The 13,084-nt window shown below is 41.1% G+C and overlaps 1 protein-coding gene across 6 annotated transcripts in view; it reads right to left on the bottom strand.

The window, feature by feature from the left end:
* Window positions 1-13,084, bottom strand: part of MYO6 (myosin VI) — a 148,699-nt gene that overhangs the window by 123,817 nt on the left and 11,798 nt on the right. The window lies entirely within an intron of this gene.

Below are 13,084 nucleotides of genomic sequence, written 5' to 3'. Positions count from 1 at the left end.
ACCTGCCACCCCCATGCTTGGAGCCAAGGCAGCAATATCTTCTGTACAAACTGCCAACCCAGAGGTGACCTGCATACAATCTTCCATGCCTGCTAACAGCCATGCAAGAATTTGCTCAGCTCAGTTACTATACAGACTCTAAACTCATCACTGGCAACCCAGCAACCACAGTTCCAAGTCCTGTGGGGATGTATTTACTGCAGAGAGTGTATGGTTCTACTGGGACATAGCTAAGCACTGTGAAAACAGCACCTTCTTTATAGTGCATGAATGAGAATATCAAAGGATAAACCAGTATACGTGGCAATAAAATAACCCCTGTCTAAAACACCCAACTATTTAAGTATGGACTCACAATAATGAAGGTGGACTCAAAACTCAGAGGAAAGCTCAATTTGTCTGATTATCTTCACTAAAATAAATCGCTAAAGCACCACCACAAAATTCCAACTGCTCTGAAGAAGCCATTTATAGAGGCAGAAGACACTGGCTACAAGAAAAGTAAAAACATCCGTGTTAGGTCCATATATTTCTATAAATGTCTCAACAGTGACATCAAACGTCCCATTATCTTACTTAACATGTTTCCTTGGAGTTTCACTCATGATCAGGCAACGGGAGATGATTTTGCAAGTGTCTACCATGGGGATGAGAGGTTGTACCAATGTGTCAGCAACAGTCCTGTAAACCATTACAGTGATTGGGGGGAACGGGGAGCCACTGAATCACATTCACTCTCTAACAACTGCAAAAAAAAAAAAAAATGCACTTAAATGTAAAAGAATCTCTGCAATTTGGTGAAAGAAATTACAGACAGGAAGTGGGAGATAACATAATGGTTACACAAAAAAGACTCTCATGCAGGGGCCATGCAGTGGTGCACCTGGTTGAGCACACGTTACAACACACAAGTACCCAGGTTCGAGCCCCTGATCCCCAACTGCAGGAGGGAAGTTTCACAAGTGGTGAAGCAGGTCTGCAGGCACCCCTCTCTCTCTCTCTCTCTCTTTCTCTCTCTCTCTCTGTCTTCCTATCTCCTCCCCTTTCAGTTTCTCTCTGTCTCTATCCAATAATAATAATAATAATAATAATAATAATAAAAAGACTCTCATGTGTAAGGCTTCGAAGTCCCAGGCTCAAGGCCCCCGACACCACCAAAGCCAGAGCTGAGTAGTGCTCTGGTAAAAAAAAAAAGTGTGTGTGTGTGTGTGTGTGTGTGTGTATTTATGTATATACATGAACTTATCAAAAATAATGACAAGCTTAGATAACAATCTTAGATAATATAAATATAAAAATATTAGATAATATAAATATAAAAATATAAATATAAAATATATTATATTTATTATATTTAAATTATATTATAATTATAATATGAATATATTATAATATAAATATAATATAAATTATATTATATTTAATTATAAAATATATATTATATTTATTATATATAATATAAATATAAAAATATTAGATAATATAAATATTAAAATAATGACAAGCTTAGATAACATCATTTTATCTCCCCAGCCTGATTTCAATTTTCCAGAGAAAATATAGGTGCACACAAAAACACAAAATTAATACTAAATGTCCATGAAAATACCAACAATGATTGTCTCCAGGCAGCATTAAGTATTCATAGCACTTCCCCCAATGAAGCAATGATAATTACTTTTAGGGGAGGGGTGCATAAAAGTGGGCTAATCAGTCCACAGAGCTACTTTATCACCCATCCTATGTTTCACTGTCACCTGACACCATTCTTTTCTCACATCCTTTCTCTATTGCGTGATCTTACAGTGCGCACAAAAGAGCAGCCATAACAAACAGCTGCTCAGTGTCTGCCTCCCTGCTAAAACACAGCTTAGACACGGTGGGACTGTGTCTCCCTGCTGACCAGAAGTGTATTTCTGGAACCCAGCATAGTGTTCAAGGAGTAGGCATGCAAACGGCTTTAAGGGAATAAATGGACTGGTCTAAATCCATCAGGAAGGGGGAGGGGGGTGTCAGGTGGTGTCGCACCAAACCGGTTAAGCGCAAATAATACTAGGAAAAACGGATATCTGCATGGACCCGGGTTCGAGCCCCCACTCTCCACGTGCAGGGGGAAAGCTTTACAAGCAGTCAAGAGGGTCTGCAGATATCTATCTTTCTCTCCCTCTTTCTGTCTCCCCATCCTCTCTCAATTCCTCTCTGTCATAATAAAAAAAAAATCAGAAAAGGAAAAAATGGCCCCCAGAAATGATGGATTTGTAGCGCCGGCTCCAACCCCCAGAAACTGAAGGCAAATATAAATAAATAAATCCATCACGCAGCAGCCAAAGATCAAGTGGTCCTCTGATTTGATTTTTAAATGCTTGCTGACACATGACCATTACCTTCTATATTCAAAATATAGCTGAACACCTCTAGCTTTCTTTCCTTCAACTTAACCAACTCTAGTGCTCGAGAAATGTTTGCAACTATGCGGTTGGCCATAAAGTTTACTAGTAACTCAAACACTCCGATTCTTATTTACAACCCTGTACATAGTTTAAATTTACTTTTTATTAATGATTTAATATGGCTTATAAGACCACAGGGGTATTATTTTACACCACAATCACCAACTAAGTTCTCTGCCCACTCCCTCACATAACCTGGAGAGTTCTCAGCCTTAGGGATAGTTTTCCTACTTTCTTTCTTTCTTTCTTTCTTTCTTTCTTTACCTCCATGTGTTTACTTATATTCTACATATGAGTGAAACCACCTGGTAGTGGTATTTCACTAAGCATCATCATCTCCAAGTTCATCCACTCTGTTCCAAAGGGTACAATATCATCCTTTATAATTGCAGAGTAGTATTACGTTTACTACCTATTAGAATTGAATAAATATTCAATAATTTTCACTAAAACTCAGGCAAACCCCATGAAATGCTTACAATACCTTTTACAATATTCAGAGAGTCTGTCTTCCCAGAAAAATTAAACATCTAGTTGCTGAAACTGCTTCATTCTCAATACTCACCACCATCACTAGTCTGGTACTAGCACCAACGGACTATTACCCTTCTCACATAATCACTGCCACCATCATGGCATCGGTAGGTCTTTAAGTGACTTCAAGAATACACAGAATAAGGGGAGTCGGGCTGTAGAGCAGCGGGTTAAGCGCAGGTGGCGCAAAGCACAAGGACCAGCATAAGGATCCCGGTTTGAGCCCCGGCTCCCCACCTGCAGGGGAGTCGCTTCATAGGCGGTGAAGCAGGTCTGCAGGTGTCTATCTTTCTCTCCTCCTCTCTGTCTTCCCCTCCTCTCTCCATTTCTCTCTGTCCTATCCAACAACGACAACAATAATAACTACAACAATAAAAAAAAAAAGAGCAAGGGCAACAAAAGGGAATAAATAAAATGAAAAATAAATATAAAAAAATAAAATAAATAAAGAATACACAGAATCCAGGGAGACAATGCTTTCTTTGGTAATGCACCAGACTTTCACGTTGAGACTCAAGAGATTCCAGATTCAGCACCACCAAAAACAAGAGAAGAGCAGTGAATGCTCTGATCTTTCCTTTGGCTCTCGTTAAAGATAAATCTGTTTTACTATCACATGTAGACAAACTTACATAAACTTTCCTACCTCAAAGAACAAATTTAATTATCTTCTGAAAAGTAAGCTCATGTGAAATACAAATATTTGAACCGGGCGGTGGCGCACTTGGTTGCGCACACATGTAACAGAACGCAAGGATCCAGGATGGAGCTCCGGTCCCGACTTGCAGGGGGAAAGCTTTGTGAGCAATGAAGCAGTATTGCAAGTGTCTCTCTGTCTCTCTCCATCTCTATCATCCCTTTCCCTCTCGATTTCTGGCTGACTCTATCCAATAAATAAATAAAGGTAATTAAAATTTTTTAAATATAAAAAACAAAAAAAAATTTTCAACAGGGAAACTAAACAACTTTGATAATCAATATATTTACTAAAATGGACAGTTCATTTCATGTCTTCTAACTTAGCACCCCATTTATGGCCAAAAATATTTTTTTTTTTATTTTTTATTTTATTCCCTTTTGTTGCCCTTGTTGCTTTATTGCTGTAGTTACTGTTGTTGTTATTAATGTCGTTGTTGTTGGATAGGACAGAGAGAAAAGGGAAGAGATGGGAAAGACAGAGAAGGTGAGAGACAGACAGACACCTGCAGACCTGCTTCACCGCCTGTGAAGCGACTCCCCTACAGGCGGGGAGCCGGGGGCTCGAACCAAGATCCTTATGCAGGTGCTTACGCTTTGCGCCATGTGCGCTTAACCCACTGCGCCACCGCCCAACTCCCTTATTCTCTGTTTTCAACCACTCCAGAGCCTGCCTACTCTATACTGCTCTCTAAACTATTGTGCTGTCAGAAAGTTCCAATATATTTTTCTAGGCAAAACTGTATCGTGACTTTTTAAAATGCTGACACTAAAATATTTAGGGATGCAAAATATGATTTCTGTAGTAACATTAGCTTTAAAATGCAACGAATTACCATCAATGTAGTAGTCTGAGGAAAATTTCATGTGTTATCTAGGTTATCACACTCAGATCTTAAGGAATGATGAAGAGCTTTTCAGACAAGCTTCAGCTAAAAAAAATTCATATACTACATTAAAGAACTCATATTATACTCTTTTTTTTTTTTTTTTAACCAGAGTACTGCTCAGCTCTGGCTTATGGTAGTATGGGGTATTGAACCTGAGACTTCAGAGCCTAAAACATGAGAGTCTCTAGGCATAACTGTTATGCTATCTACCCCTGCATTTCATATTACTATATTAAAAAGAAATATACTACTTCTAATGGTTTCTTATTTACATCAGCATAAATGAAACTTTTATTTATTTCACCAACCCTTTGCATTTTGTTGTTGTTGTTGTTGTTCAAATTTTAGGCTTTCTTTTTAAACCAGAGCACTGCTCAGTTCTGACTTATTGTGGAACTGAGGGGTTAAATTTGGGACCTTTGACACTCAGACATGAACAACTTTTGCATAATCACTGTACTTTTTCCTGACTGACAACTTAGTAACACACAGTACTCTTAGATGGAGGTCTTTTTCATTCAAAACTTGGAATACATCCAGCATGTCTTTTCTATTTTTTAGAGTTTCTATAGAGAAATCAGCTGAGGGGCCAGGCGGTGGTGCACCTGGTGAAGTACACACATTACAGTGAGTGAGGTCCTAGGTTCAAGCCCCTAGTACCCACTTGCAGGTGGAAAGCTTCACAAGTGGTGAAGTAGGGCTGCAGGTCTCTCTCTGTCCCTCTCACTCTCTACCTCCCCTTCCCTCTCTATTTCTGGATGTCTCTATCCAATAAATAAATAAATATAATTTTTAAAAAAGAAGCTGGGGATTCTCATGGGGATTCTTTTAGAGAAGACTTCTTGGTTTTCTCTAGCAGCTTTCAAAATCATGTCTTTGCCTTGGATCTTTACACATTTTAGCTGTGTGTCTTGATGAACTTAAGTTTGGATTCTTTTTTCTTTTTTCTTTTATTTATTTTTTATATACCAAGAGGAATTGAAAGGGGAAGGGGAAACAGAGAAAGAGAGAGAGAGAGAGTAGAGATAGAGACAGAGAGACCTGCAGCACTGCTTCACCTCTAATGAAGTTTCTCCACAGCAGGTGGGAACTGAGGGCTTGAACCTGAATCCTCATGCACTGCAATATACATGCTCAACCAAATGCACCACTGCCCAGCCCCTGGATTCATTTGTCTTGAAGCTTTTCAAGCTTCCTAGATCTGAGGAAGTGAAACTCTTTCTTTTTAATTTGCGAAAATTTTAGCTAATATTTCTTCAAATACGAATTCTAGCTCTCTCTCTCACCCCTTATACTCCAGTGAATTGTTACTCTTACTATTGCCCTCTCATATCATCATTTGCTTTAGTGCCTTTTTGGTTTTTGCTGGTTTTTTTTTTGGGGGGGGCAGAGGGGTTTTCTCTTCTCCTCCTTCTCTCCACTGTAACCTTTGACACATATCTTCCTGCAGCTGTTCTAAGCTTTGTCTGTGGGGGGAGGGTTGCTGGGATGTATTAACACTGTCACTGAATTCTTTGTTCCTAATTCATGATTTCTCAGAAATGTGGGGTTTTCTTCAAGCTATTGCCTTAGCCTAGTCACTGTAGGTGTTTCCTCTATCTTCTTCTTATGATTTGAGACTCAGTGAAAACCAGGACCAGCAGTCTGTGTTTCACAGGTCTTGGCAATGACCAAGGATTCAGTCAATAGTGGTTCTAGCAAACCAGAAGGTTTGAGTTTGCAAGTGTATCACCAACTGGAGGGAAGAGCTCTGGCAAATGTGTACCGACAGGGTGCTCCTCAGTGGCTTCACCCCAAGAATCCTGTTGCTCTGGGGAACGAGACTGGCAATAGCTGTTTTTAACTGCCGACAGCTGCCACATGGTTTGAAGCTTTTGTGTCCCTCTTTCTTTTTTCTCCCCCACTGTTGTAAAACTGTGGACACTGAGCTGTAGTAAAGATAGGGCAGCCCAGACCAGCAGCAACAAAGGAAATCAGACCACAAAGGCAGCAGGAAGCAGGATGCATTAGGCAGCAACAGAGGAAGTGCTAGTGGCAATGGCAATAGCCTAATCAGGTCAGCTGGGCAACTGCAATGAAAGTAAGTAGGCAGGGGCCAGGTGGTAGCACAGCGGGTTAAGTGCACATGGCCAAAGCGCAAGGACTGGCGTTTAGGATCCTGGTTCAAACCCCAGCTCCCCACCTGCGGGGGAGGGGGGGTACACTTCACAAGTTGTGAAGCAGGTCTGCAGGTGTCTATCTCTCCCCCTCTCTGTCTACCCCTCTCCCTCCATTTCTCTCTGTCCTATACAACAACAACGATAATAACATCAACAACGACGATGACAATAAACAAGGGCAACAAAAGGGAAAAAAATAGCCTCCAGGAGCAGCGGATTCCTAGTGCAGGCACTGAGACCCAGTAATAACCCTGGAGGCAAAAAGAAGGAGAGAGAGAGAGAGAGAGAGAGAAAGGAAGGCCACCCCACCATCCAGGGCCCTACCCAGGGAATCCTGGGATTCCCACATAGATATGTGGGAATATAGATATGATGGGCCTAGACCTCTAACAGATCCTTCTCTCCACCATCACTGGTCATCTCCATCACAAACCCTCAACAGGACTTTGCCCTCAGTGTGGAACAACAATGGCAGAAACTGCCTCACTCTCTGAAGGGAGACTGGGTCAACATACTCTGCCTTTTCAGGCAGACAGCTCCTGAAATGAGTGCAACCTAGTATGTTCCTGGCTATGACCATGAATTGTGAGTTCAGACAGACAGGATGCAGAGGTTATGCAGGCTCCTGTGCTAATTATGAATAGACATGGACCCCAGATCAGATCAATGAGGTTTACAGTTAACAATATATATTTTTAATTTTTTTAGAAATATTTATTCCCTTTTGTTGTCCTTGTTTTATTGTTGTAGTTACTGATATCGTTGTTGGATAGGACAGAGAGAAATGGAGAGAGATGGGGAAGGCAGAGAGGGGAGAGAAAGACAGACACCTGCAGACCTGCTTCACCACCTGTCAACTGACTCCCCTGCAGGTGGGGAGCCAGGGGCTCAAACCGGGATCCTTAAGCCGGTCCTTGCACTTTGCGCCACATGCGCTTAACCTGCTGTGCTACCGTCCGACTCCCTTAAAGTTAACAATATTTATATACTTTTCCTATATTTGGGAGCTACTCTCTGCCCTGATCCAGCATTTCAGTCCTATTTCCATCTCTGACACCATCTCTACAAACAATACTTTTAGCCCACCTGCATGTCAGCTATTGGGCTCAGGCAAAAAAAATCAGTAAAGTCATGGCCCCTGGAATATATATACCTAAAATAGAATTCCTAGTTTTTTTCCAAAATGAAAACCCCAAATCTCATCTGCTATATTCTTACCTTTAGGTTCCTGACTATTAAACAATTTGTTCTGCTTTACATCTTAATGCTTTCCAGCCACCAAGTTTCAGATACTACCATGATGTCAAACTGATTTCCCTGGGCAGATGATCACCAATATGTCCTGGAACCCCACCTCCCCGGAGCCCTACCCCACTAGGGAAAGATAAAAACAGGCTGGGGGTATGGATCTATTTTTCAACGCCCATGTCCAGCAGGGAAGCAATTATAGAAGCCAGACCCTACCTTCTGCACCCCATAATGATCCTGGGTCCATGATCCCAGAAGGATACAGAATAGGAAAGCTTCCAATAGAGAGGATGGAATACAGACCTCTGGTGGTGCGAACTGTATGGAATTGTACCTCTTATCCTACAATCTTGTCAATCATTATTAAAATAAGGAAGGAAGGAAGGAAGGAAGGAAGGAAGGAGAGAAGGAAGGAAGGAAGAAGAAAGGAAGGAAGGAAGGAAGGAAGGAAGGAAGGAAGGAAGGAAGGCAGAGAGAGAAAAAGAAAGAGAAAGAAAGAGAAGAAAGAAGGAAAGAAGTAAGTAAGTAAGTAAGGGGGAGTCAGGCAGTAGCGCAGTGGGTTAAGCACATGTGGCGTGAAGCAAGGACCAGCTTAAGGATCCCAGTTTGAGCCCCTCCCTCCCTACCTACAGGGGAGTCGCTTCACAAGCAGTGAAGGTCTGCAGGTGTCCCACCTGGAGGGGAGTCACTTCACAGGAGGTGAAACAGGTCTGCAGGTGTCTATCTTTCTCTCCCCCTCTGTCTTTCCCTCCTCTCTCCATTTCTCTCTGTCCTATCTAACAATGACATCAATAGCAACAACAATAATAATAACTACAACAACAACAAAAAACAACAAGGGCAACAAAAGGGGAAAAAATTAGAGTTGTCCTATTCTGGTGTCATTTTCGCTCACTCAACCCATCATTACACCTCCCAACCCATCTGACATAACCTTTCCCTGCTTAACCATGCTGACTTACTGACTTACTCAGTTGTCTCTATGTCCTGAAAACACAAAATATGTGTCAGCATAGTATGCCAAAAAAAAAAAGTAGAATTTTATGACCTGTGAATGTCCATGTCCAGTGGAGAAGCATTTACAGAAGCCAGAACTCCCACATTCTGCACCCCAAATAACTTTGATCCATACTGGGGCGGGGGAGGGGGGGAATGACAGGATTAGGATGGCTCTGAACTCCAACTCTGTCAGGAACTAGAGAGAGAGGAGGAAAGAGAGGTGGACATTTGGATGTAATGATAGGTGTATGTGTGACTTGCAAGGGAAGAGAAGATGGGACCTATAAAAAAATAATAATAGAGGCCAAAGATAGACAGATAGTTGTAGAAATAATAATTAGCCCATATCTGTAACTTTGGGAGAACTGCTGTCGTTTACAATGGCGGGATTGGGGATCCAGAACTCTAGTGGTGGGAATGGTGCATAGTTGTACCCCTATTATCTTGTAATTTTGTAAATCGATATTAAATCACTAATAAAAATTTAACATAAATTAAGTTTTTTTTAAAAAAAAAAGGTAGGATCTTAAGAGAATAGGTCCAAAGTTGATGAGATTCTGAGCCAGTTTCAGAAGTACATAATAAATAATGGCTCATTTCCTAAAAATGTTAACATTCCTGTATGTAGCCATCAGGTTATTACCATTATTTTTTCTAGTAAGTCATTAAAATCACCAAATTCAACTGGTTTACACATTTCAAATTTATGCTGGCTCTCCCTACCTAACAGTAAACTCAATAAAATGTATCTCCACAAACTCAAATCTTATCTGCTCTTTTCTTATCTCCAGGTTCCTGATTATTAAACAAATTGTTCTGCTTTATATCTTAATGCTTTTCAGCCACCAAGTTGCAGACGCTACCATGACACCAACCTGACTCCCTGGGCAGACGACCTCACCAATGTGGCCAGAAACTCCACCTCTCCAGTGCTATGCCCCACTAGGGAAAGACAGAAACAGGCTGGGAGTATGGATCCACCTGCCAACACCCATGACCAGCAGAGAGGCAATTAGAGACAGAAGCTAGACCTCACTTTCTGCACCCCAATATGATCCTGGGTCCATACTCCCAGAAGGATAAAGAATAGGAAAGCTTCCAATGGAGGGGATAGGATGCAGAGCTCTGGTGGTAGGAATTGTGTGGAACTGTACCCCTCTTATCCAACAGACTTGTCATTCATAATTAAATCAATAAAAAATTAAAAAGTTAAATAAAATTAACAGAAAAAAATGTATCTTCATAAAAGACAAAATTCTTACTAAAGTAATTTATTTTCTTTTGTTAACTTTTTTGATTTTTTATAATTTTTTTTCTTTAAATATTTATTCCCTTTTGTTGCCTTTGTTGTTCTTTATTGTTGTAGTTATTGATGTCATTGCTGTTGGATAGAACAGAGAGAAGTAGAGAGAGGAGGGGAAGACAGAGGAGGAGAGAAAGGCACTTGCAGACCTGCTTCAATGCTTGTGAAGCAACTCCCCTGAAGGGGGGGGGAGCCGGGACTTGAACCAGGATCCTTATGCCAGTCCTTGCACTTCACGCCACATGTGCTTAACCCACTGTGCTACTGACTCCCTTTTTTTTAAATTTTTATTTATAAAAAGGAAACACTGACAAAAACCATAGGATAAGAGGGGTACAATTCCCACCACCAGTACTCCGTATCCCATCCCCTCCCCTGATAGCTTTCCTATTCTTTATCTCTCTGGGAGTATGGACCCAAGGTTATTGTGGGAGGTGGAAGGTCTGGCTTCTGTAATTGATTCCCCCCTGAACATGGGCATTGGCAGGTCGATCCATGCTCCCATCCTGTCTCTCTCTTTCCCTAGTGGGGCGGGATTCTGGGGAAGCGGGGCTCCAGGACACATTGATGGGGTTGTCTGTCTCGGGAAATCTGGTTGGCATCATGTTAGCATACGCCACCTATTGTCTCCAAGTCACCATCTTGGCTCCGCCCCCAGTAATTTATTTTCTAATGAAAGCTGCTCCTCACCTAAAATCTTTCTCAAATAATGTAGGCTCATTAGTCATTTAGTATATAGTGATTGACTTTATAGTTACAGACATCACACTCGTGATATATTTTCTCTTCCCTATCAATGACCAACTCAAGCCACAATTTCAGTTCCAATCCTCAAGCACAAAAACAATAGGTTCACAAATTATTAGGAAAAAAGATAGAAACTAACCCAGTTCTCTTCAAAACCTGTACGCATGCATACACATTGTTATTCCCCCAGAAACTAGGAGGATAACAGACAGCAAAATCATGCCCACAAACCAAAATACAGCTGATTCATCTAATTTTAGAAAAAAAAATAACAAGGAACAGGAGAAAAGTTCTTTTGAAAGAACTCAATCCTCAAATCAAGGAACTTCAAAGAGCTTAAAAAGAAAAGAAAAAAAAAAAAAAACCCAACAGCCTCAACTCTTCCCTGCAGGATACCACTTCTATCAATGTCAAATTAAAATAAACAGTATGCTTTTAGAAGATTCCTAACAGTTTGATATTTCTCTTTTAAAAAAAAAGTAACTTGTAGGAGAAAAAGAAAGAAAGAAAGAAAGAAAGAAAGAAAGAAAGGAAGGAAGGAAGGAAGGAAGGAAGGAAGGAAGGGGAAGGGGAAGGGGAAGGGGAAGGGGAAGGGGAAGGGGAAGGAAAGGAAAATCATAATGTCTGATTTTCCAAGACAGAAACTACTTGGTTGATTCCAAACCTGTTTCAACTCTATGAGCAAGTCCTCAAGTTAGACCTTTTGTTATCTCATTTGCTCAGCCTTAAGCAATTATATTGCTCACCCTGTTCTAGAAGCGGTGAGCAGACCCCCTCTAACTACTGCTTAATCTAAATGAGATCCTCCACTCCTTTTTTTCTTAGAACTCTCAAGATGATCAACAAAAGACAAACTGAAATTTTCTCTGAGAGAGATGCTCATATACCAAGCATCTCTATACCATCTTTCAAAAGGCATCCTTTCCCTTTGATGCCATAGGAAACATACCCAAAACAAAAAGCATGGATTTACATTTTTAGCCAAATTTCAGATTAAGATAGGTAAAACTGGCATTAGCAGAAGACAGCTGAATAACAAGGTGAACAGATGTATGTAGAAATGTACTGTGTCTTTAAAAAGACATGAGAAGGGAGTCGGGCTGTAGCACAGCGGGTTAAGTGCAGGTGGCGCAAAGCACAAGGACCGGCATAAGGATCCGGGTTGGAACCCCGGCTCCCCACCTGCAGGGAGTCGCTTCACAGGCGGTGAAGCAGGTCTGCAGGTGTCTATCTTTCTCTCCCCCTCTGTCTTCCCCTCCTCTCTCCATTTCTCTCTGTGCTATCCAACAATGACGACAACAACAATAATAACTACAACAATAAAAAACAACAAGGGTAACAAAAGGGAATAAATAAATTAAATAAAGTATTTTAAAAAAAAGACGTGAGAAGAACAAATAATTCCTAATAGCCTACTTGTAGTAACTACTATACCAACACTGTGTTCTGCTGTTTTCACTATTGGTAGAGTCTAGGGAACAGAAACTAATAAATTCTTGAAAGGATAGCCCTTAACACAAGCTTAAAGACTTACTCATTAGGAGCCAGATGGTGGCACATCTGGTTGAGCACACACAGTGCAGTGCACAAGGACTCAAGTTCAAGCCCCCAGTCTCTGCCTATAGAGGAAGGAGGTTTTACAAGCAGTGAAGCAATGCTACAGGTTGGTGGGGGGGAGAAAGAGAGTGTGTGTGTGTGTGTGTGTGTGTGTGTGTGTGTGTGTGTGTTCCCATCTCACCCTTCCCTCTCAATTTCTTTGTCCCTATTTAAAATAAATAAATAAAGTATTTAAAGTAGTGTCCTGAAGCTTTTAAAAAATACATTCATTAAAAGATTTTTAAGGGGGAGTCAGGCGGTAGCACAGCAGGTTAAGCGCACATGGAGCAAAGCACAAGAACTGGCCTAAGGATCCCGGTTCGAGCCCCCAGCTCTCCACCTGCAGGGGAGTCGCTTCACAGGCGGTGAAGCAGATCTACAGGTATCTATCTTTCTCTCCCCCTCTCTGTCTTCCCTTCCTCTCTCCATTTCTCTCTGTCCTATCTAACAACGACGATATCA

This window comes from Erinaceus europaeus, chromosome 13 (genome assembly GCF_950295315.1).
Source record: "Erinaceus europaeus chromosome 13, mEriEur2.1, whole genome shotgun sequence".
Lineage (NCBI taxonomy): Eukaryota > Metazoa > Chordata > Mammalia > Eulipotyphla > Erinaceidae > Erinaceus > Erinaceus europaeus.
The sequence above is the reverse complement of the archived record's forward strand: the minus strand, read 5'-3'. Positions and strand labels throughout refer to the sequence as shown.